Source organism: Gopherus flavomarginatus, chromosome 6 (assembly GCF_025201925.1).
Source record: "Gopherus flavomarginatus isolate rGopFla2 chromosome 6, rGopFla2.mat.asm, whole genome shotgun sequence".
Taxonomy (NCBI): Eukaryota; Metazoa; Chordata; order Testudines; family Testudinidae; genus Gopherus; species Gopherus flavomarginatus.
Window position 1 is genome coordinate 47,995,051 of NC_066622.1, and position 25,606 is coordinate 48,020,656.

Below are 25,606 nucleotides of genomic sequence, written 5' to 3' on the forward strand. Positions count from 1 at the left end.
AGGTTGGATGCTGCATGAGAGAATACATGAAACTGGTACAGATGGCTGGCAAACACGTGAAAGATCATTGTCTGTTAATCAACCATGAGGAGTTTGCACAGGGTTACACCTTACATAAGAACATCAAATTGCCATACTGAGTCAGACCAAAGGCCCATCTAGCCCAGTATCCTGTCTTCCGACAATGGCCAGTGCCACATGCCCCAGAGGGAATGAACAGAACAGGAAATCATCAAGTGATCCATCCCCGGTTGCTCATTCCCAGCTTATGGCAAACAGAGGCTAGGGACTCCATTCCTGTCCATTCTGACTAATAGCCATTGATGGACCTATCCTCCATGAATTTATCTAGTTCTTTTTTGAACCCTGTTATGGTCTTGATCTTCATAACATCCTCTGGCAAGGAGTTCCACAGGTTGACTGTCTGTTGTGTGAAGAAATGCTTCCTTTTAAATTTGTTTTAAACTTGCTTCCTATTAATCTCATAAAAGAAGAACTAGGAGTCACCTAATGAAAAGTAGTAAACAACACTTCCTTATCTACTTTCTCTACACCAGTCATGATTTTATAGACCTCAATTATATCTCCCCTTAGCCGTCTCTGTTCCAAGCTGAAAAGGCCCAGTCTTATTAATCTCTCCTCATATGGAAGCTGTTCCATACCCCTAACCATTTTTGTTGCCCTTTTCTGAACCTTTTCAAATTCCAATATCTTTTTTGAGATGGGGCGACCATATCTGCACACAGTACTCAAGATGTGCACATACCACGGATTTATACAGAGGCCTTGTTTGCCTTTGACCTGCCTCCTGACCAGGAATGTGCTGTTCACTATTCCCTGATTAAAACCAGAAACCTGAGAGCAGAAATACATTTTGGGAAGGCTTTGATTGTCACCGTCAATATGATCGTGTATGGGGTTTTTGACAACATCATAGAGATAAATCAGAGGTGAAATGTTCTGTTTGACTACATGTGAATATGGACACCATGCAGCTCTCACGTGTCTTATCAGTGGACCCTTACACAAAAAAGAATTTCTTAGATGTGCTCCCCTACTATTGGCTCCCTGGCAGCAAGTTGTCTCAGAGACCCCTAGGTTTGGTGGTCGACACGCATCCGCACAATCAACCAGGTGAACACTGGCTTACCTTGTATCTGGCGGAGCGTAACTGTGGAGAGTTTTTTGACTCATACAGGCATCCCCCTGAACAGTGTGTTGTTTCCTAGAAGCATTATGAAATTTTTAAACAAAAATGCCACCTACATTGCATTTCACACTAGACAGTTACAAGACCCTCCACTCCGTCGCCTGCGGCTATCACACCATGTTTTTCTTACATCACCATAGCAAGGGTTTATCTTTTAACCAGATTTTGAAATTGTATTCTAACGACTTAGTGCAAAACAACCGGATGGTGATTAATTTTGTAAAAAATATTAAATGTAAATTCTCGGGCATGCCTAGCCTCACTCAAAACATATTTCAACAAACCCAGACGTGTGCATCTTGCAACAATTTTCATAGCCACATTACCCAATAAAGCACCCCAGGTGAGGGATTTAAATTTCACATCCAATTGATGTTTGATGGGTTTTTGTTCTTTAAAAAAAACAAAAAACACAAAAAACACAAAAAAAAACAATTCAGAAAAAGTACACATAGAAACAATTTTTTTAAAGTATAGAAATGTTTTATTTAAATCAAAACATTACCAGTTTAAATTTTTTTTTTTTTAAGAACATGAAAAACATTACACACTGAGCCATTCGGTTCTTTTAGCCAATTTTTGGTTTTTTAGACTGCAAAAAGGGGGTCAGTGTTTCTTGATCAACCCTGGTGTTGGCGGTCAAGGCCCTCAGGCGTTCCAAAAGATCTCTGTTGGCTGCGTTTCCCATGATGGAAGATGGTACGTTCAGTTCTGCCATGGCATTCATAAACACATCCCATCCTTTAGGGACATGTCCCTCTAGGAACAGAGTGCGTCTGGGTGACGGCCCTGGCTAAGTCGAGCATGTTAGAACTATTAACCACCGAGACCAAGCCTTTATACACAAAAGCCCCTTTATCGTTCCATGAAGAGAGATTTTTATCCTGGCCCAGCTTATTTAGCAATAGTAATGCATTTTTCTTACAACACTTATTCATGTTATCCAACACCTCCTGAGCAACAGAGTCTGAGGTCTTTGGTGTTTCTGGGGGTTTCGCAGTCACGCTCTGTTCCTGTACTGGTAGAAACAGACTTATTTTCTTTTTATCCACATGGCTCTGCTTCACGTACGTTAGGTATCTTTGAAGCATGGCACTGTAAAGTTTAGCCTTTTTGTATTCGGCTAAGTCAGTCCTTTGAAGAACAGACTTAATTTCAGCATCCAGTAAGCAAGTTGCGGTCATTCTGATATTTATCTCCGCCGGAGGGGGAGCCCTTAATTGCTCCAACTGGCGACTGGGCACCAGGTGCTCCATACTTGGAATGTTTCAAGATAGAATATGAGAAATAAATTTAACTTCACTGGCCAGGGACTTTGCACCAGCTCTGAGGATCGTTTACTTCTGACTTTCCCACCCTCACAGAATAAAAGGGCCACTTGGCTAGCAAAGTTCCTGCAGATTCTCTGAATGAGAAATCACACATTACATTCTTAGCTGCACTAGCCCAACAACACATCTGAAATTTTCTGACTCAGTTTCATGGTGAGAAGACTCGGTCATGCTAATGATGAAGGCCACTTTCACCCCAAAACCACGGCTCAAATCCAGTCGCTCTCATCTTTAATTATAGAATATCAGGGTTGGAAGGGACCTCAGGAGGTCATCTAGTCCAACCCCCTGCTCAAAGCAGGACCAATTCCCAACTAAATCATCCCACCCAGAGCTTTGTCAAGCCTGACCTTAAAAGCCTCTAAGGAAGGAGATTCCACCAACTTCCTAGGTAACCCATTCCAGTGCTTTACCACCCTCCTAGTGAAACAGCGTTTCCTAATATCCAACCTAGACCTCCCCCATTGCAACTTGAGACCATTACTCCTTGTTCTGTCATCTGCTACCACTGAGAACAGTCTAGATCCATCCTCTTTGGAACCCCCTTTCAGGTAGTTGAAAGCAGCTATCAAATCCCCCCTCATTCTTCTCTTCTGCAGACTAAACAATCCCAGCTCCCTCAGCCTCTCCTCATAAGTCATGTGCTCCAGCCCCCTAATTATTTTTGTTGCCCTCCGCTGAACTCTTTCCAATTTTTCCACATCCTTCTTGTAGTGTGGGGCCCAAAACTGGACACAGTACTCCAGATGAGGCCTCATCAATGTCGAATAGAGGGGAATGCCGTTAGCCTTCTTGGCAACAAGGGCACACTGTTGACTCATATCCAGCTTCTCGTCCACCGTAACCCCTAGGTCCTTTTCTGCAGAACTGCTTCCTAGCCATTCGGTCCCTAGTCTCTAACAGTGAATGGGATTCTTCCGTCCTAAGTGCAGGACTCTGCACTTGCCCTTGTTGAACCTCATCAGGTTTCTTTTGGCCCAGTCCTCTAATTTGTCTAGGTCCCTCTATATCCTATCCCTACCCTCCAGCATATCTACCACTCCTCCAAGTTTAGTGTCATCTGCAAACTTGCGGACAGTGCAGTCCATGCCATCCTCTAGATCATTAATGACGATATTGAACAAAACAGGCCCCAGGACCGACTCTTGGGGCACTCTTCTTGAAACCGGCTCCCAACTAGACATGGAGCCGTAATACAGAACGTTGGGCCACACCTCTATCTGATCGGAACACGTGCACTGCAGAACTGCAAGGAATGCATTTGGTCCTGTCGGCTGCATTTATTGTACCACCCTAGCCTGATAAATGACTGAATACCCAAGAGCTTACATACCAAACTGCTCAATGTCAAAGGAGTTTGGAAGACAAATGGAATCCAGTGCCACCCTTCTTAAATAAACACAAGCTTTACTTATACGCTTCTAAACTCTGAAATAGCTAGAACTCCATCCAACCCTGTAGCCCAAATAGTCTCCTGTGAGCTCTTGGAGCAGGGACTGTCTTTTCATTATGCGTGTGTACAGCGCCTAGAACAATGCAGGACCTGATCCGTGATCAGCAGATTCTAGGCACTACTGCCATCCAAATTCATATTAGTAGTAAAACAACACGAGGAGTGAGGTTTAGTGATTAATGCAGTGTATTGGGAGACAGGAAATGTGTGTCCATTCTTGGCTGTGGCACTGCCCGGTACCTCAGTTTCCCCATCTGTAAAATGGCACAGTCACATACAGGGAAGTTGTGAGAATTCATTAATATTTGTAAAGAGATTTCGGATTTGAGGAGGGGAGCTGTAACAGGGCAATCTGGGGCACAGGAAATGGGAGCAGGGACCAGCTGACCCTGCTGTAGAGCCCAGCCCAGCGGGCAGGTTCTGGGAATCAGCTGATGCAGCTGAATAGTATTTCATGATTGGCCCACAGATGGCCTAAAGATGGGCTGTAGAAAGGTGGGCCCAGTCCCGGGAAGGGGAGAATCAAGAGTGAAATATGCTATATATGCTGTTGTAAGCAGAGCAGGACGCTGCAGGCAAGTGGATCCCCCCCAAAGTTGGGGCAGGCCTTGCTCGGTAGCTGCCCGGGGGTCCCAGTCTTAATCCTTTGCCAGCTAGTTATTTGTGTTACTTTTGCCCTTTTTTCTTTCTTTCTTTGTGGAGACAATAAACAGCCCTGAAGAGAGGGACAGAAAATCTGCTGAGTGTGGCTGACTGTCGCCAGCTGGTGACTAGGATCACCAGTCTACAGGAGTGCGAGTTTATTAGTCATTATTACTGATAGAAATAAAATAAGGTGTATAACTCTCCCACATACACATTCCAAGAAGCATCCACTGCCATATTGGTTTGATCATGCTAAAATAATTCTGTGCTTGTCTTGCCTTGTGTTTTAATTTTCATCTCTCCATCCTATCTAACAGAGCCTGCAATGGAGAAATTGCTGAGTGCTTTGCACAGCCACTGATGCCCTTCACTGCATGCAACAGGGTGTTGTAACGTAGGCACCCAGCATCTGGACAGGCTGGACAGGGCAAGCAGCAAAGATCAGACTCTGTAGAGAGAAAGCTGTATGTTGCATGGTACCTCACATTTCAATTACTGCTTTATCTCCTGATCCCTGTGCAACTAACTCATGTCATCGAGTGCTGAAGGTGTCAACCTGCATGGAATGAGAACATGAAATGTTCTCCTTGCATGGGCACCATAAAGCTCATGGTTCTCTTGAGACATGTTCTTTAGATTTAAATAAACCTTTCTCCCATTGCGTTTTGAACAGCGAACCACTTTCTGCGTCGTTTTGTCCATTCCTTGGGGTGTAAGCGGAGGGCACTGCGTATGGTAATAGCCTCTAGACTTTGACCACAAAGAAGCCCATAAAGCTTCAAAGCAAGGTGGCCACAGGGGATCATCCAAGGCAGGTCACAGACAAAGCTTTTATGTGAGTTTATCCAGCGCCCCTGATGGCATCTTTAACTAGGAGGGGAATTATTGGTCTAAGAGATAGGGAACTAACCTGTGACCTGCGATCTGTCTCTTGTTTCTGCTTCTTGAGGTAGGAAAGGCAAGGACAGGGTTCTCTTTCTTGGGCAAGGCAGAGGGGGCTGGGTAAAGCTGGGCAAATCTTTTCAGACAAATAGTTAATTCACCAAAAAACACAGTTTTGACCAACCCCGAGCTTCTTTGTTTGTGTCAGAGGAGGACTTTGAATCCACATCTGCTATCTCCCAGTTGAGTGCCTCAATCACTTTGGCTCAATAAATCTACAAAATACTCCAAGATCGTCACTCTGAGTGTCACTTTGAAGCCTATGATGTCTGGGGGGGTCAGTGTGAAGTGATGGAAGCAGTTATGTGCATGACTGAAAGCTCTTCTAGTTTAGTGCATCCCCAGGTTCAATCATCACTGGAATTCACAATCTGTTACTTTCCAGTTTTTATGTTCTCAGCCATTTTGATTTTATGAATTACACCCATTCAAAAGCATGGGCATTCAGCTACTAGTATTTATACGAAGTAGAACAGCTTCAACAGGAGAGACTGAGGCCTGGTCTACACTAGGGGGCAGGGTTGATGTAAGATACGCAACTTCAGCTACATGAATAGCATAGCTGAATTTGAAGTATCTTATTTCGACTTACCTCCCGTCCTCACGGCGTGAGATCAACGGCCACGGCTCCCCCTGTCGACTCCGCTACCGCCGCTCGCTCTGGAGGAGTTCCGGAGTCGACGGGAGCACGTTCAGAGATCGATATATCGCGTCTAGCTGAGATGCAATATATCAATCCCCGATAAACCGATCGCTACCCGCCAATCCAACAGGTAGTGTAGACATATCCTCAGAGTAATCCACCCCAGAATAACTATAGCCTGGGGGATAGGATACTCGGGGAGAAAAGCTGAGTTCATGTCCCTGCCCCAAAGCAGGGATTCAAACTGGAGCTTCTGACATCCCAGACAAATGCCCTAACCGTTAAGCTAAAGGGAGACAGGTGAATACATGCTCTTTGCTACAAATTCCGAACATTTTCCTCTGATTTTTCAGAGTGTTGTTTGAACCAAACTCCCCACCACCCAATAAACAAAAACAGAAAAACTCCAATGACTCGCCCAGCTTTACCTCTGAGTGACTGACACCAATTTAATAATTGCTAATGTCCAGTTCCCAATCTCTTAATTATAAGCAGGTTTATTAGGGAAAAATGAGAGAAAACAATCCAAATAAAAGACTCCTAACACAGTATTGCCAACTCTCCCAATTTTAGTACAAATCTCAGAATATCTGATGCTTGCATTAAAGCCCCAGCTCATAGAGTTTTGTAAAGGGGTGAGGATCTCAGCTTTCATTAAAAATCAAGAGTACATTTCTAGCCCTTGTGGTTGCTAAGAAAAGCTTGCATTCGAGTGTAAATGTGACGCGAGTGTAATCCTCCAGCTCAAAAGCCAGAAGAAGAATAAAAAGACCCCAAATTTATTATTTTTGTAAAATGTCATGATTTTTAAGCAAATGTCATGATTTCAGGGGGGCTGACTCACTGTGTTTAGATGCTGGCAATACTGCCTACACATCAACAAACCTCAGCCTAATATTGCTAAAAGAAACCCAACCTCACAAAGCAGGTGAGATGCAGCTTTCTATTACCGGTGCAGAATTCTATCTCAAGCATCGCTCAGCCTCTGTGGACAAAATACTCCCATAACTTAGCACAGTAAAAATTAACCTTTTAATGCTTCTGAAACACCCACACACACACCAACCAGCTATTTACTCCAGTGAGGTGAAAACTGAAGATGGCATTCAAAGGAAAAGCTCAGCTGTGCCTTTATAGCAGGGGTAAGAACCTATGGCACGAAGGTGGCACGTGAGCTGATTTTCAATGGCACTCACACTGCCCAGGTCTTGGCCACCGATCCGGGGGGCTCTGCATTTTAATTTCATTTTAAATGAAGCTTCTTAAACATTTTAAAAACCTTATTTACTTTACATACAACAATAGTTTAGTTATATATTATAGACTTATAGAAAGAGACCTTCTAAAAATGTTAAAATGTATGACTGGCATGTGAAACCTTAAATCAGAGTGAATAAATGAAGACTCGGCACACCCCTTATGAAAGGTTGCCAAACCCTACTTTATAGAGTCTACATTATACAGGCTTGTTATTTACATCCAAGCTCTTTGGCATTTCTAATACTTCAAGAGTCATATTTTGCAGCTATAATGCAACTGGCGGACTACCATATAGACTACCGTATAGAGAGCTGTAAAATGTAGCCCTCTCTCTACATCACATTCATAGCCAGGAAATACCTTCCTGTTGCTCACTGGTACTGAGATTTTTCGTATAGCTAAAGAAACAACAATAATAATGATGCGTTGCACATCTTGAGAACCTTGTGTTTAAGGAGCAAACAGCTGCAGATGGGGAAAATGAGGCACGGGAAGATCAAGTGGCCTGCCCAAAGTCACACAGCAATTCTGTGGAAGAACTGGGAATGAACTTCAAGCTTCTGGCCCCCACTACAGTAACTGAGGCCCTGAGCCTCAAATGTATTTAGGTCCCTAACTCTCATTGATTTCTAAATACCTCTAAATGGCCTTGAAACTCTACACCAGGTTTCCTTTCTCAACATTCTGACGCTGGGGATAGCAGTTGGATAGCTTTACTCTGCAAGCGGAAAAAGGGACTGGCATGTACGGCTGGCTGAGGTTCATTCCCACACATGGGAAGTCATTCCCCCACCCCCCCATACAAAGGACATTACTTTTCCCTGCAAATGGAAAAGACCAAACTTTCATGATGCCAGTGTAAAAAAGGCCTTCTGCCCTAAAGTGAGGCAGCTGCAGTTACCCTGTGGCTATATCAGTTTTAACACAGGTTTAGCTCACCTCCCCATCCAGCCACATGCTCCGGATCGTACCATCTCTGATGAATGAACCTTTCCCTCAGTTGAGAGAATTCATGTTCCTCATAGTCACATTAACACAGGAGCCTGAGGGCTGAGGCAGCCCTAGGAAAGTTGCTTTGTGGCCTATGTTGTGCCTGATACAAGCCCAAAAAGCACCAGAAGAGACGAGAAGTGCCATCTCCCAAGGAATAAGGAGGAGAAAGCATAACAGGGAGTAAGGGCACTTACCAGCTTCAGGAGGCAGATGAAGCAAGCAGCAGCCATTTTAGGGCTAAAGCAGCTTCGCTCTGCTAAATTTAAAGGGCCAGCCACAGAAGAGCATGCAGGAGAAAAAGGTCCTATAGAGAGCAAATTTGCAATGGTGCTTGTGGCAGAGGGGAGCAGTCACAAAGGAGATGCTGTTTTGGGGTGTTGCATACCGGCATTGCGTCACAGTCAGTGCTTCATTTGTGCCAGGGCTGAGCCCCAGCAGGTCAGAGCCCCGGCACCTCTGGCCTGGGCACATCAGATATTAAAGTAAAAAAAATTGCTTGATCCCCGGCACCTCTTTAATTACAAACAAAGCACTGCTCATGAAGTTGCACTAAAGGATCAGTCCGACAGCCATTCTCCACACACAAGCCCCACTAATATCAAGCATCCTATCTAGACAAACAGCTTGAATTCAGAGGGTTTTAGCCTGATGTGCTGCAGCACCAGCGTGACCCCAGGATGAGGATGCTCCATTTTATATCACTGGGTGATGCTGGAAAGATTTCATGTCTGGAGGCCGGATACAGTGACTAGATAAGTCACACACACCTCTGGGGAAGCAAGACTAAGACACTGCTCTGTCACATCTAAAACATAGGCCTTTGCCATTTGAGTTAAAGGAAATCTCTTTCAGCTGGAGTTAGTAGAAGGTCCCTTTCCAGACAGCAGAGGATGGTATGCTGCCTGGCTTTCCTGCAGAAAACACAGTTCATTATGGTTATGGGATTTTGTCTGAAGCAAGGTCATATGGCTGTTTAACAGCTTTCAGCAACAAAACCCACTAATACACTAGGAGGGCAAGAGCATGAAACTACAGGATCTTACAGAGACAGGCAGTTTGCATTCAGCAACGCACAGATGTAATGCACACAACATGAGTGGGTTTTGGCTTGTGGGTTTGCAGCCCAAGCAAATCCAGCACTCTCCTTGAAAGGCCAGTTGCCAGAGCAATGCAGTTCTCATTTTGCCACCATGTGCACCATGTGTGAAAGGGACTGGTCCTTACAACAACAACAGGATGCTGAGATTGTGTTATCGGTTGTCAAATACAACATAGGACTCCAGCAGTGCTCTACCCCTCACCGAAAGATGCCTTCAACAAATGTACTGCTTTTGTTATTTCTTGTTCAGAGACATGAAAACAGATGAGCAACCTGAAGCCAGACAGGCAGTTGGAACAGTTGGTAGGCATCACAGAAAGGGAGAAAGCAAGATGAATACCCATCACCCCCGGTAGGGAGAGTCACAAGGAAATCCAGCACTGGATTCTCCTTGAAGCCCACAGACAGCAGACTACAGCTACGTCCCATAAGCAGCACCTGCAAACGTATATTTTCCAGATGCCGCGCAGTAAATTACTAATTTTGCACCAGCTGAGACTCAAAAATGGAATCGCATCCTCAGTCTTGGTAAATCTCCCAGTGGTGTGTGTAGGGGGGACTCGGTGCCAGCATCCTGACTGATACAGCCGTCTGCAACCAGTGATCTCTGGTCAGCTTCAGAAATCACAAGTCCGATACCATTAGCAAGGAATCTGATCAGCGGTCGACCAGATGTTTAAAGAGACAGCTTAGCACAGCAACTCTCCACTAGCTGGGGACAGTATCAAGACTTCAGAGGAAACACAGCTGAATTTACTGCATTAGAAAACCAGATCCAGTTGCTTATCCCTTTTAATCCTATCTACCTATTGTACATTATAAGGCCCCTATTATCATTCTGTCTGAGTACCTCACACCTTTAATGCAGTTATCCTCACAACACTCCTGTGAGCACAGAAAGTGCTATAATTCCCATTTTACAGATGGGGAATTGAGGCACAGAGAGACTAGGAGCAGGTCTACACTTACAATGTCTCACCAGTCCAGTTGTGTCGCTGTAGTGCTTCAGTGAAGATACTACTTTGCTGATGGGAGAGCTTCTGCCTTTGGTGTAGTTAATCCACCTCCATGGGCAGCGGCAGCTTTGTCAATGGGAGAAGCCCTCCAATCAACATGGAGCTGTCTAAACACCAGGGATTAGATCCACCAGAGGGGTGGATTTTACACACCCCTGAGTGATGTTGTTATTCCAATGTAAATTGATAGCGTAGACCTGGCCTAAGAGACTAGTGGGGGGTTTCAACAGTGCCAAGGCACCTATCTGCTGCTGTAGGCAGTTCATAGCGTTAAAAATCTGGCCTTAAGGGACCTCCTTCCCTCAAGATCAGTTGACATTTTCCAGGCAAGCATAAGGAAGGGAAAGGATAGAAACTTTTTCTAGGTGCCCAAAGTTAGGGGCCCAAAGTGCCTTTGAAACAAACAGAGCACTCAGTAGCTTTCCTCCTCCTGACTGCTTCTCTTAGCCCTCTCTTTCATATGTTAACATTCACCTTAACTACAGTAGGGACATGCATGAACCTCAAAAACTTCCAGTTTTTATGTTCAGTTTCTCCCCCAAAGGGTTCTGATTCTATGTTTTATGTGTAACAGTTACTTTGGGCGAGGAGAGGGGGTCGTGCCTTTCTCCATAGCTTCCAGAGGCGGTTGTTTTCAGAAACAAAATCCTAGCCCAGATGGACCACTGGGGCATTGTGACACTGCTGTAGAGCTGGGCAAACAACCAATTTTTGGGGTGCAATTGCTGAACCAAAAATATTTGTTTCAGGATAAACAAAACATTTTCTTTGACTCTCAGCGAAATGGTTCATTTTGGTTTTGAGCTGTTTTAGTTTTTGTGAACTTTTAAAAATGAAATTGAACTAAATTTTAAAACAAAAAGTCATTTTGAGTCAAAATATCAAAAAAGACGGTTATTCACCTTTGTAACTGTTGTTCTTCGAGATGTATTGCTCATATCCATTCCAGTTAGGTGTGTGCGCGCCGCGTGCACGTTCGTCAGAAGATTTTTACCCTTTTTACCCTGGAGTGGCGCCGCTATGGCGCCGGATATATACTCCTGCCGACCCAGACACCCTTCAGTTCCTTCTTGCCAGCTACTCCGACAGAGGGGAAGGAGGGTGGGTTTGGAATGGATATGAGCAACACATCTCGAAGAACAACAGTTACAAAGGTGAGTAACTGTCTTTTCTTCTTCGAGTGCTTGCTCATATCCATTCCAGTTAGGTGATTCCCAAACCTTACGTAGGCGGTGGGGTTGGAGTGAAATGTGGCAGAATGTAAAACTGCTGAGCCAGAGGCTGCAGCATCTCTTGACTGTTGAACCAGAGCATAAGGCAAAGCAAGAATGTGGACCGAGGACCATGGAGCTGCGCGATAGATCTCATGGGTAGGTACATGAGCCAGCAAGGCAGCAGATGAAGTCTGAGCCCTGGTAGAAGGCACGGTGATGTGGCTTGGGGATATATGAGCCAAATCATAACAAGTGCGGATGCACACCCTCACCCAAGATGAGATCCTCAGATGAAACGGATAGGCCTATCCTTCGGTTTGCTACCACGACAGAGAGTTGGGGGGGTTTACGAAATGGTTTTGCCCACTCAGTATAAAATGTGAGCACTCTACGGACGTCCAGGGAGTGCAATTGTTGCTCTCATTGCGTTGAGTGTGGTTAACATGAAAGGTCGAAACCACCTTAGGGAGGAAAGCCGGGTGTGGTCGTAACTGCACCTTGTCTTTGTGGAACATAGTGTACGGCGGAACCACCGTAAGAGCCCTGAGCTCGGAGACTCGTCTGGCTGATGTAATGGCTACGAGGAAAGCTGTCTTCCAAGACAGGTATAGCAGCAAGCAGGTCGCTAACAGCTCAAATGGGGGAGACATAAGTCTGGTAAAACCAGGTTGAGGTCCCAGGTTGGGGCTGGGCGGCGTACTTGAGGGTATAAGCGCTCCAAGCCCTTGAGGAACCTCAAAACCATAGAGTGTGAGAACACGGAACAACCACCTTAGCCTGAGTGGAAGGTAGAGATGGCTGCCAAGTGTACCCTCAGCGATGATACCGCTTGGCCCTGCTGTTTTAGGCCAGGGGTAGTCCAAAATAGAGGGGATGGAGACCTCAGTAGGAGTAAGATCAAGCGTTTCGCTCCTGTAGGAGAAACGCTACCACTCGGCCAGGTACGTTGACCAGGTGGAAGGCTTCCTGCTACCCTGGTTTAGCCACGCAGCAGCCACACCGTGAGGTGAAGAGACTGCAGGTCCGGGTGGCGAAGCCTGCCGTGGTCCTGAGTTATGAGGTCTGGGTGGAGTGGCAGAGTAATTGGGTTGGCTAGCGACAGGTCGAGCAACGTAGTGTATCAGTGCTGCCTGGATGATCATAATGATGCGCGCTCTGCCCCTGCGGAGTTTCAGCAGGACCCTATGAATCAGCGGGAACGGTGGGAAGGCATAAAGGAGTTGGCCCTTCCACGGCATCAGGAAAGCGTCCGAGATCGATCCCGGCGAGAGACCTTGGAAGGAGCAGAACATCTGGCATTTCCTGTTCTCGCTGTAAGCGAACAGGTCTATGTGGGGAAAAAATCCCCACTTCTGGAAAACAGAATGCATTACATCGGGGCAGATCGACCACTCGTGAGACAGGAAAGACCTGCTGAGTCAATGCGCCAAGGTGTTCCAAATGCCTGGGAGAAAGGATGCTACCAGATTTATCGAGTGGGCTATGCAAAAGTCCCAGAGATGGATGGCCTCCTGACAAAAGGGGGCGGACCATGTCCCTCCCTGGTTATTTATGTAGCATATGGCCATTGTGTTGGCTGTAAACACTGAGACACCACGGCCTCGCAGCTGCTGCTGGAACCCCTGGCACACCAGGCGGACTGCTCTCATTTTTGGACATTTATGTGGAATGCCAGCTCCTGAGAAGACCAAAGGCCTTAAGCTCGAAGGTGACTGAGGTGAGCACCCCAGCTGAGAGATGACGCGTCCGTCGTTAGGGACATTGATGGCTGGGGCGGATGGAACGGCATCCCTGCCCACACCAGGGAGGGAGTTAGCCACCATTCTAGGGAGCCTAGGGTGCTCGAGGGAATGGTGACTATCATGACCATTGGGTCCCTGTCCGGGCGGTACACCAAGTTGAGCCAAACTTGGAGAGGATGGAGGCGGAGCCTGGCGTGTTTGGTTACAAACTTGCAAGCAGCCATGGGACACAGGAGACCAAGACAAGTGTGAGCCGAGGTCGTTGGGAAAGTCTGCAGACCTCGGATGATTGTTGCCATCGCCTGAAACCGCGGCTGTGGTAAGCAGGCTCCGGCTAGATCGGAGTCCAGGATAGCTCCTATGAAGTCTAACCTCTGCTTGGGAACCAGAGTGGATTTTTCTATAGTGATCATCAGGCCTAGACGTGTGAATAGGTCCTTGATGATGCCCACATGCTGAGTGATTTGTGTCTTGGAGTCTCCTCGGATAAGCCAATCATCCAGATACGGAAAAACGCATATCCAACATCAGCGGAGGTATGCAGCGACTACGGCCATACACTTGGTCAATACCAGTGTAGAAAGGCCAAACAGCAGGACCGTAAACTGGAAGTACTGACAGTTGGCTAGAAAGCAGAGGTAAGATGGCGATGTGAAAGTACGCGTCCTTCATATCGAGGGTGGCATACCAGTCTCCAAAATCCAAGGACAGGATAATGGTTCCCAGGGATACCATGCGGAACTTTAACCTTATCATAAACTGGTTGGGTCCTCGCAGGTCTAGGATAGGTCTGAGACCTCCGTTTGACTTGGGGATTAGGGAATAACGGGAGTAAAACCCCTTGCCCCTTTCGTACATCAGCGTCTGCACCACTTGTAAGAGGAATTGCTCATGAGAGGGGTCCCTGAAGAGGGACAGGGTTGGAACAAATTGGAGGTGGTACCCATACTCCACCGTGCGTAGGATCCAGCGATCTGAAATTAACTGGGACCCCGCCAGGAGGAAGTAGGAGTGGGATCCCGGCCTGTAACTGGTACGCCACCCTCGGGCGCACCTTCGAAAGTTCGTCTTTGGTCCCGGTGGTCGTTGCGAGGGACCTTGATCTTGGCCCTCTTGGAGTCCAGATGGTCGTCTGTGACCACCTCGGCCATGCCGCCTGCCAAAGTCCTGTCTGTGGCTAGGCACAGAGTACGGCGGTGTGGCTGGGGACAGAAAGGCCTGCGTTTGGTCACCGGCGTATGCACGCCAAGAGAGCGCATTAGGACCCTGTTGTCCTTCAGGCTTTGCAGCCTGGGGCAGTCTTTGCTGCGAAGAGGCCTTTACCATCAAATGGTAAGTCCTGAATGGTATACTGCAGCTCCGGCGGGAGGTTTGAAACCTGAAGCCATGAGATGCGCCTCATGGTAACACCCGAAGCCAGAGTCCTGGCTGCTGAGTCTGCTGCATCCAACAAGGCCTGGAGGGAAGTTCTGGCCACCTTTTTCCCTTCCTCCAAGAGGGCAGCGAACTCTTGGCGGGAGTCTTGAGGGAGAAGCTCCATAAACTTACCCACCACCACCTAGGTGTTATCATTATAGCGGCTAAGCAAGGCTTGTTGATTTGCCACCCAGAGCTGTAAGGCCCCTGCAGAGTACACCTTGCGGCCGAGTAGGTTCATTCGCCTAGCCTTCTTCGATTTCGGGGCTGGCGCCTGCTGGCCATGCCGTTCCCTCTCCTTAACAGACTGAACGACTAGTGAGCAGGGAGGAGGACGGAGATACAAGTAGTCATATCCTTTAGAGGGCACCATATATTTATGCTCGACTCCCCTGGCCGCAGGAGGGATAGAGGCTGGGGACTGCCATATAGTATTGGCATTCGCCTGCATGGTCCAAATAAACAGGTAGAGCCCCTCTAGCTGGGCATCCGGCGATAGAATGTCCACTACTAGGTCCTCTACCTCCGGGACCTCCTCCACTTGGAGGTCCATATTGAGTGCTACCCTCCTTAGGAGGTCCTGATGGGCTCTCAGGTTGTTGGTGGGCACATCAGAATCGCAGTCCTGAGCATAAGAGCTGTTCGCGTGGGATGACACTGATGCATGTCTGGATGGCCATGGAGGTGCTGAAAAACCATGGGCAGAGTCTCTGTCTTTATCGGACTTTGCCCAACTCAGCACCGGGGAGGCGTACCGGTACCTGGAACGAGATCCGGACCTGCGGCCAGAACGGTGCCGGAAGGTCGACCGAGATCTCGAGGTTCGAGGTCGGGAGCGGCTATGGGAGTCACGGTGCCTGTAGCGGTGCCAGGAGCTGGAACAGTGCAGAGAGTAGCGGGTCGGCGAACGGGACACCGACTGGTGCGGCGAGTGCGACCGGTACCGAGGAGGAGAACAGCAACAGGACTGCAAGTAGCGTCGGGAGCGAGAGTGCCGACAAGACCTGGAGCGTCTGCGGGACTGTGATCATGAACGGTGCCGCTCTGCTATGCCAACAGAAGATGGTCTTATCAAGGGAGGCTTGCCGAGAGACTGTATTACCCACACCGGTGGTGCCGGGGGTTCAGGCAGCATCAACTCTGTCACGGCAATGAGATCCCTCGCCGCTGGGAATGTCTCCGGCGTGGAGGGAACAGCAAGCTCAACCACAGCACGTACCGGGGAGCTGTCAGGCACCAGATTCGACGGCCCTCATGGGACCGGGATTGACGGTGCCGACGTCGTCGGTGCCTCGGCAGGTGTTGATCCCGGGCGATCTGACTTAGACGAGCTCTCTGGCTGCGGTGCAGTTGGCATGGAAGCAGCAGGAGCAGGGAGCTCAACCACAGCGCGTGCTGGGGAGCTGTCAGGCACTGGATTCAACGGCCCGTGGGACCAGAATCGACGGTGCCGACGTCATAGGTGCCTCTGCAGGTGTCGGTGCCAGGCGATCCGACTTAGACGAGCTCTCTGGCTGTGGTGCAGTTGGCACAGAAGCAGGAGGAGTCTTAGGCTTTCTCGACCTCGGAGAGAGGGAGCGGTGCTGCATCGAAGTCGGTGCCGGCGATGGCCGATGCTGAGAGGCCTTGGCAGTACCGGCGCGGACCGGTGCCGAGGAGGCGCTTCTGCCCGCCGAGTGACCACCGCTCGGCGCCAAAGGCGGAGGGGTAAGTGAAAGTCCCGCTCCTTTTTGTTCTCGGCTTAAAAGCCGTACAAATGGGGCACTTAGCTGTCAAGTGCGATTTCCCAAGGCTCTTCAAACAGGAGTCATGCGGATCTCCTGTCAGCATCGGCTTATGGCAGGCCGAGCCCGGTATGAAACCCGGTGAGCTGGGCATGGGTCCGGCACCGGGTGCGGGGAAGGGGCTACTCCCCGAACCCCGCTAACTATTACTAAACAAACTATGCTAGTAAAGAAAAAACATATATTATATATATATATAAGGATTATAACTATATAACTATATACACGATAACGAACAAGAACTACGAGTAGCTAGGGAAGTGGAGGTCAGCTAAACTGCGCTCCGCTGTTCCAACGACCGACATGGGCGGTAAGAAGGAACTGAAGGGTGGCTGGGTTGGCAGGGGTATATATCCGGCACCATAGCGGCGCCACTCCAGGGGGCGCCCAGCCGACCCACTGAGTGTTGCTAGGGTAAAAATCTTCCGACGAACGTGCACGCGGCACGCACAGACCTAACTGGAATGGATATGAGCAAGCACTCGAAGATGAACATTTTGTTTCAAAAATGTCAAAACAGTATATTTTTGTCTGATTTCCCCCCCAAAAAATAATTTGATGAATTTGACACAAGTTCACAATATGTTTTGGTTGACCCAAATTTTTCAGTGGAAAAATGTTTTGGCTGAAAAGTTCTACTATACTATCAACGCTTCTATTCCAAATATTTCCAGCTGAAGGTACTATGGCTTTGAGGAAGCAATTAATACTGGATTTAAATAACTCAGGGAGCTAAATTACCTTCCCCTTCCTGTACTGTGGAAACTGTACAGTTATTCCAGAAGCAGACAATTCTCCCTAAAAAATAAACCTGATTTCTGTGCCCATGAAAATAAAGGACTAATAGTGTGAGTCAGAGGCATGCACACTCCAGGATGTCACTCTGAACACTTCCCACTCACAGCTTCTGAAGTACAAACTCCTGTCCCTATTCCAGTTCTGGACCCACCTTTGTTCTCCCAATTCTGCCAGTGCATCTCCTGGGTGACTCACTAAACCTTCTGTTCCAACTCAGAGCCCACAGACCTCTGCTAACAACCTAGTGAATGATGAGATAGCTCCCACAGGTTTGGAGGGATGGTTTGGAAAACCTCCTTATAATGGCCTGGAAAGATTTCTTCCAAATTCTGGACCAGGACTCTGGAATAACAGAGACAGCGCCCAAAGAAATCCACTTGTAATTTTATGCAAGACCCAGCTTATTCTGGAACAACATGTTTAACCAGTTCTACCAAGTGGAGAGCCATCAGCCAGTCATCTTGATTCCAGGTTTCTAGTAATCTAGGACACAACCTCCCCTCTACCAATCACCTTCCTCAGACCCAGAGTTTCGGTCGTAATCTCATCTTCCTTGATTAGTTATATTGTAACAGCAAAGCCACCTTAAACTTTGGGGTTTCCCTCAAGCAACAGCCTGAGAGAGACAAGAGGCTGGAAGGAGAATTTGATGTGGAAAAGGTACACATCATACATTGAAACCTGTATCTCAAGGTTCCCTTTACCTGTGCTCTGCTCTGCTCATGGCAAATGAAATCTCAGCCACCTTGGTTCTTTGCTCTATACTAATTTACACTGCATTTTAAAAGAAGTCACCCCATATTTCTGGCCTCACGGTGCTGAAGCTGCCATGCTGAAGTACTCAGAATCAGTTTTCTTCCTGAACGTGAAAGCTGAGGCCGAGAACTAAAGCGCTTATGTCTTTATGAGCTAGCTAGCTCTGCAGTTTGTGTCCTCCTGTTACAACAGCCAAAGGACCTCAATGCAATCAGGCTTTTATGAAATGTTTAAGTTACCTGCTTGGTGACCTCTGCATCAGCGTTAATGAGTCCAAAATCATCCCTGATCTAACTCCACTGAGAGCCATGAAGTCACACCAAAGCTGAATGAGGCCCCATCTTCCTACTTCCAGCATCATCATTTTCCTCTATCTCATCATAATGGGCAAGTTTCCCCTCTAGAGGGAACCGGAGCAGGAATTCTGTCACCATGCAGTGCAAGCGGCACTGAGTTTTATTCTCTATACGTTCCTCTCAAAGGCATCACTTAGCTTAGGCCATGTCCTATGTTTATCCACTGAACCAGTGCTCCAAGGAAGAAATATGATGAAGCTCTCCAGGCAAAGGATGGTGCTGGCTTCTCACCTGATGACTGCTAGAGGCGATAGCAACAAGCAGCTGGTAGGAACAGACAGTGATAGTGGTGGTGAGATTAAACGGAGAGGGGGGGAAAGGTGAATTTGTAGTGTTAAAGATGAAAGTTGGGCTACAACTGCCAGAGGAACCGTAAGCATGTGATGGGGCCTAAGTGGTTAGTAGTCAAAAGCAGTCACACCTTGTGTGAGTCTAGTGTGGGTGAAAGATGCCAGCTGGACTGGCCTGGAGTGTGAAGTCCTCCGTTTATCCACACAACAGTACAACATGCTCCATCACGGCCACTCTGCTCTCATAGAAGGAATCGACCCAACGGTGTATTATCATTTATACTCAGTGTTTGTTTCCAGTTTTTACTGAAAAATGCCCGGGTTTTACAAAAGCTATTCTCTGGAAGGTTTACTGATTTTCACCTGAATTTTGGACCGCTCAAGTACGTGCAAATACTGATTAGGTTAAGAAAATCCAATCCATGACATTAGGCGGACGTGTTTATGTTACTAATAAATTTGTCCAAGTGTAAATGGCGAGGTGGTCTGTTAAAGCACAGCAATGCAGTGGAAGATACCTATACATACTCGTATGGGCATGCATATGTGTATGAACTGTTAATGTACAATTCATGAAATAAACCACAGCATTGAACTGCCTTTACTTTCCCTACTCTGATTTTTCTTTCTGTGTTGCTTTTTTCCTGTCCTCCCATGCCCCGGTATTAACCCCAATATTTACCCAGAAAATTGTGAAGTTAATTTTTTGCACTGATTTTCACTCATTTTTTTTAATTTTTGTAGGAAATTTTAAACAAAATGAAAACTGAAAACAAGGGGCCTTATAGATACTGCAATAGAGGTCCCAGCCAGGGTTGTGACTCCATCACACTAGGTATTGTATACACGTGGCAAGGTGCAATCCCCTGCCCCAAAGACCTTGCTGTCTAAACACAGTGGAGGGATTATTCTTCTAATTTACAGATGGGGCACTGAGACACAGAGAGATTAGGTGACTTGGCCAGAGTCAGGGGCGGCTCCATGCCCCAGCACGCCAAGCCGCAGGGGGCACTCTGCCGGCACCGCAAGAATAGCAGGCAGGCTGCCTTCAGTGGCTTGCCTGCAGAGGGTCCACTGGTCCCGCGGCTTCAGCGGACATCCCACAGGAGTGCCTGCGGAGGGTCCACTGGTCCCACGGCTTTGGAGGACCTCCCGCAGGCCACTGAAGACAGCCTGCCTGCTGTGCTTGGGGCGGCAAAATGCCTAGAGCCGCCCTACCCAGAGTCACACAACAAGTCTGTGATAGATTTGGGCATTACTTCTTAGTCTCATCCCAGTCCCTTAAGCCACAGGCAACCCTTGCTCCATGGCACATTCACAAGTCTCGGCCTTTGAATTGAGCATGCCAGCAAGGGAGCTTATTGTGCCACTGGTGTATTTTGTGACATGTAGTCTGGACTGAGCGCTCCAAACAGCCAGCAGTCGGTAACAGCTTCACTCACTGAACTCAGGGTGAAGGGCTTTTCTACCTCATTACCGAGCCCTTTAGCTATCCAGTCTCCCAGCCACTATCTTCCTGCAAAGTCTCACAGAAACTCCAGCTCCAGCACTGACAGATATACTATACGGAACCCTCATGGACTCAGCAGGAAGGGTCATGCAGAGGGTTCCCTTTGAACACCAAGATCTTCTTTAAGATCAGTTTCCTTACAAATTTCTGTAAGAGGGTCACTGACAGATGCCCAAGGACTGGGAGTCCCCAGGGCAAAGTCATAAAGGAAAAATACAAGAATCTATCTGTAAAATGAGTAAGTTAATTTTCCTTTAGAGCAGGAACTTCTCTTAACTAGCCACAGCTGAAACCCTTCTCTCCCACCCTGATAGCTCATACAGTCCTCATTATTATGCCAGCCAGGATCACCTCCTGTCTCACCTGAGTAAAGAGGTTTAACCCCTTCCCTGCCCCACTATGGATAGTTTCCTTGCTGGGCTGATGGATGATGGTGACAGATTGGCCAATCATGAATCCTCTTTTCACGCTAAGCACTGTCTATTAAGTGACAGTATAAATCTATCAACATGTCACAGATATCCCGGCAGCTTCTGCCATCATTTCTTCATGTGCCCCTCCAGCAGGATCCAGAGCAATCCAGCTGCCATGTGTACTGGGAGCTTACTCTTTGCCCTGCTTCCATCCCCTTTTTGAAATGATTAGACTCAGCATCACTGACTGAGACTGGTTCCCTCCCCTGGTACTGGATGCCATCCCTATAGCCCCACACCTATGCATGTGTTCTTGCTTTTCTTCCCCTTCCCCCTCCCCCCCCACACCTTGTGCTTTTCATTTCCTTCCTCCAGAACTGTTTGCTGTGACTGTGGCTGCCACACTCCCACTCCCCCTGTGGCAGCAGAGTATCGCTTTGATTGGGTATTTCTCCTTCCAGCACTAATCTCCTAACAGATGCTGCTGTCATGCTAGATGCTGTGTGGGGATCTCTTGTCTCTGTCTCTTTAAGCAGGCAGTTGGGCATGGAACGGATGCTCAGTCACTCAGCATGGCTGGATTTGTCCAAGTCCCAGTCAGCTCCCTGTTCCCGTCACTGAGATCTTGCCTTCTGAATCTGGCTTTCCATCGCTTTAAATTTCTCTGGCGGTATCATAAACAGATAAGTACGAGTTAATAGAACAAAAGTGCTTCATATCTCTTTGCCTGTATAGGGTTAACAAGAACAGTGAGCCAGGCTGTCACCTGACCAGAAGACCAATCAGAGGACAGGATACTTTCAAATCTTGAGGGAGGGAAGTTTTGTGTGTGCTGTTAGTGTTTGGTTGTTGTTCACTCTGGGGGCTCAGAGGGACCAGATGTGCAACCAGGTTTCTCTCCAATCTCCCTGATACAGGTTCTTATAGATTCAAAATAGTGAGTACTAGGTAGATAAAGCAAGTTAGGCTTATGTTTGTTTTCTTTATTTGCAAATGTGTATTTGGCTGGGAGGAGTTCAAATTGGTATTTTGCTAAAAAGATTTTAATTTGTACTTGTATACTTAGGCTGGGAGGATATTCCCAGTGTCTATAGCTGAAAGACCCTGTACCTATTCCATTTTAGATTTAGAAAGATAATTTTTACTGTTTTTTTCTTTCTTTAATTAAAAGTTTCTTGTTTAAGAACCTGATTGTTTTTTTATTCTGGTGTGAGACCCCAGGGGACGGGGTCTGGATTCACCAGGGAATTGGTGGGGAGAAAGGCTAATTTCTCTCTGTGTTAGGATTACTGTCTCTCTCAGGGAGAATCTGGGAGGGGAAGAGAGAAGGAAGGGGGAAGGTGCATTTTTCTCTCTGTTTCAAGATTCAAGGAGTTTGAATCACAGTGATCTTCCAGGGTAACCCAGGGAGGAGAAGCCTGGGAGAGGCAACGGTGAGGGAAAGGGTTTACTTTCCTTGTGTTAAGATCCAGAGGGTCTGGGTTTTGGAGGTCCCCAGAAAAGGTTTTGGGGGGGACCAGAGTGTACCAGGCACTCAAATTCCTGGTCGGTGGCAGCACTACAGGTTCTAAGCTGGTAATTGAGCATAGAGGAATTCATGCTGGTACCCCATCTTTTGGACGCTAAGGTTCAGAGTGGGGAATTATACCATGACAAGCGGGTTTATCTGAGTCCCTGTCAAATCAAAGAGTTTGGACACAGAGATCTATGGGACTTTGTACCTTGTGGGGAGCTGGAGAATCAGTGTCTGGATGATGATTTGGAAGTACTGAACCCCGGTCCCTGCTTGCCCATGGGATGGGGGCAGGGCTGACAATAATAGCAGAAGACAGACCCAAAGACCACAAAGAATTAACTGCAAAAAGCAGTAACAGAGGGAGAAAGAGAGTGTGCATTCCATGAGAGGACAAGCGGGCGGAGGGTGTATTTTTGTAGGTTTGAGCTGCCTGCCTACTGGCCCTTTTAATAGTTGCTAGCTCTGTTCACAGGCTACAGCCACACCACTTTGGGCTGTGATATTACCAGACCGCATTAAGGAAGCAGACTTTGACCTGGTCAGTAGTGGGACAGGAGACCTCTAACTGAGTGGGCAGAAAGAGCTGCAGGTATGGGAATTCTGTAGGTGGCGCTCTTCCCTCACGGTTGAGCCAATGCCCCAGCATTGTGTTAGGGAGCCTGGTTCTGGGAGAGGTGATATCTTTCTGAAGGGACATAAATCCAAGTTTCTTACTACTTGCAGCCAGTAAATATTGCAGGTTTCTTTTGATAGGGGTGTTTGTTGTGATGTCTTCCAGATCAACCCGCAGTTAAGGTAATTGCTTCCTATCCCCTGTTGATTTCTACTGGGGAAGCAAAGCTTCACCTTGTGTCCTGTGGAGAGCTTGTTGTGCCGGGTTTCTGGCATGCCAAAGCTGACGTCCCTCCCCCTATTTCTCACTCTGAGGCAAGTGAGCAACAGCAGGAGAGAAGTCCCTCAGGCAGGTTAGGAAATTCAATCCCTCACCGTGCCTGGATGCGTAATCCAGAAGAAGTTCACAAAAGGCTAAACACATCAGTGAGTTGAGTGCAGGGTGGAAGGTGCTGGAGTGACAGCTCTTCTGTTTGCCCCCAGGACTCGTACAGCATGGGAACTGACAGAGAAATGCTATTCTGCCATTCAGTCCTCTGCCCCTCTGTTCAGGCTCCTAGTAAGGGGGCTAATAGGTGCTAACAACTGCAATAACGGCCTCTCTACGAAGAACTGGATTGAGCCATTGAGTCAGTTAATGGTCATGTCACAGACTCTGTTTTGATTTCTTTTTGCAAGGGAAATCCACCCACCCTTTGCGTCAGCAGCAAAAGCTCAGGAACATCTGAGTAGGAGAGCGAGCCATGTACCGTGGAGTTCTGGGGTTAGAACACCCGCAGCAGGGATGCAGAGGGCAGAGCCTCCCAGTGTTAAGATAAGTTCCTGTCTGCATCCTAAAAACTTGCCCATACCGGTATTGCCCTGGCCTCTTCCTTTGTCATTCAGTGTTAAACACATTCTGAACTATATGCATTTCCTTACCTTTTGGGGGCGAAGAAAGACTTTCAGGCACCTGCTCCCCTACTTGGTGTAAACTTTGATTGTACCAATCAGAAACGAACACACACAGTTTTTGGGTCCCATCCCCTATGACACTTCTATGATGTCATAGTGGGTATTTTAGGCTGGTCTGCCATGTGCAGGCAGAAGAGGAGAAAGAAAAACAAATCCTGTATACCTGGTGCACACCCGTAACCGAGTCTGATCACCTCGAAGCCTCTCTCAGCTCACGTGTTTTAAGCAGTTTCTATGTTTGCCGGTCGTTATGAGTTGTATTCGTAAGTATTGGTTATTACTAAATGCTGCATCTGTGTTTATAAATACTGTTTACTGCATCTTTGTTTATAAATATTGTTTAATAGTAAATACTTTAGCCATTGTATGTTTTAAGTTCCATTAACCCTGTTAGCTAATCATATGCTGCTCCCCTACCCCTTGTAACTATCCCCAATAAAACTTTTAATTAATTAATTTTAGTTGTATGCGTGCCTGCAGTTTGCATCGTGACCCATACCCTCCTTGCATCCCTTACCTATACAGTCTATTGCCACGTGCAGCCTGGTAAATAACAGGTCTGGATTTTTCTTTCGCCCCTAAAAGAACGTGGCAATCTATACCCAGCAGGGAGCAGAAAGGCATGGCTTCCAGAATCCATCCAGCCTGCCCCCCCCCCTTTTTTTTTTTTTGCAGCTCCCTCTGTCATCTCCACCCTTCACTGGGCCTTTAGTTGAATAAACTAAGGGGGGCTGTTGGAAATAGCATGAAAATAGGATGTTTTGATGTCTCCTCCCCCAGAAAGCTTAGACACACCACACATTTCTGCAGTTTTGTGCATTTAGGTGGCTCTAAAACATGTTGAAAGGAAGGATGGTCTTGTGGTGTAAGTGACACAGGGTGACAGTGAGGGGGATGCAATTCCCAGGTCTTCCACACAGTTTGTGTGATGGTGAGTAAGTCATTTAGAATACACCTACACTGCCGGTGGAAGTGTGATTGTGTTAGCAAGACTAACTATGGGGGCACTGTAATCAACCATCTTTTTCTCTGTGTCTCATCTACCCAGCTATAAAAGAGGATGAAGATGCTGGTCAATTAGGACCGTAACATTTTTGAAGCAAGGACTTTCTCCCTCTCTGTATGTACAGTGTCCTACACACCAGGGTCCTGATCCTGAGTGAGGCCTCCAGGAGCCACTGTTACTACTACTACTAGAAACACAAACAGCTGATGCAAGGCAAGAGCCTGCATTGAATGCAGAAGACACAGCTTTGATAAGAGCAGCTAGTAAACTTCCAAGCCTCCCAAACCTGAACAACTCCTAATCTCTCAGTTTGCAACCCATGGAGCACTTAGTACTTAGGTGTTGTAATGATATATGTTTTGTTGCAGTATGCTATTCAGCCACTAGCTGTCAATAGGCTGTCTAGAGTTTCAGGTAGCCTGCAATCCCTGGTAAACAAAAGACACTAAGATGGAACTAAAGCTATGTGCAAGGTTGTTTGCTTGTGGCTGTAGCTTACTTTAATAAATGCCTCCTCTTTCAACCAGATTGTGATTCCATATATCCTGAGAAAATGATGAGAACTCAACAAATACCTAAAATAGACAAACAGATGGACTGATAGATAAGAGAGCAAGTAATCCTTCTGTACAGTTTGTAAAGCACTT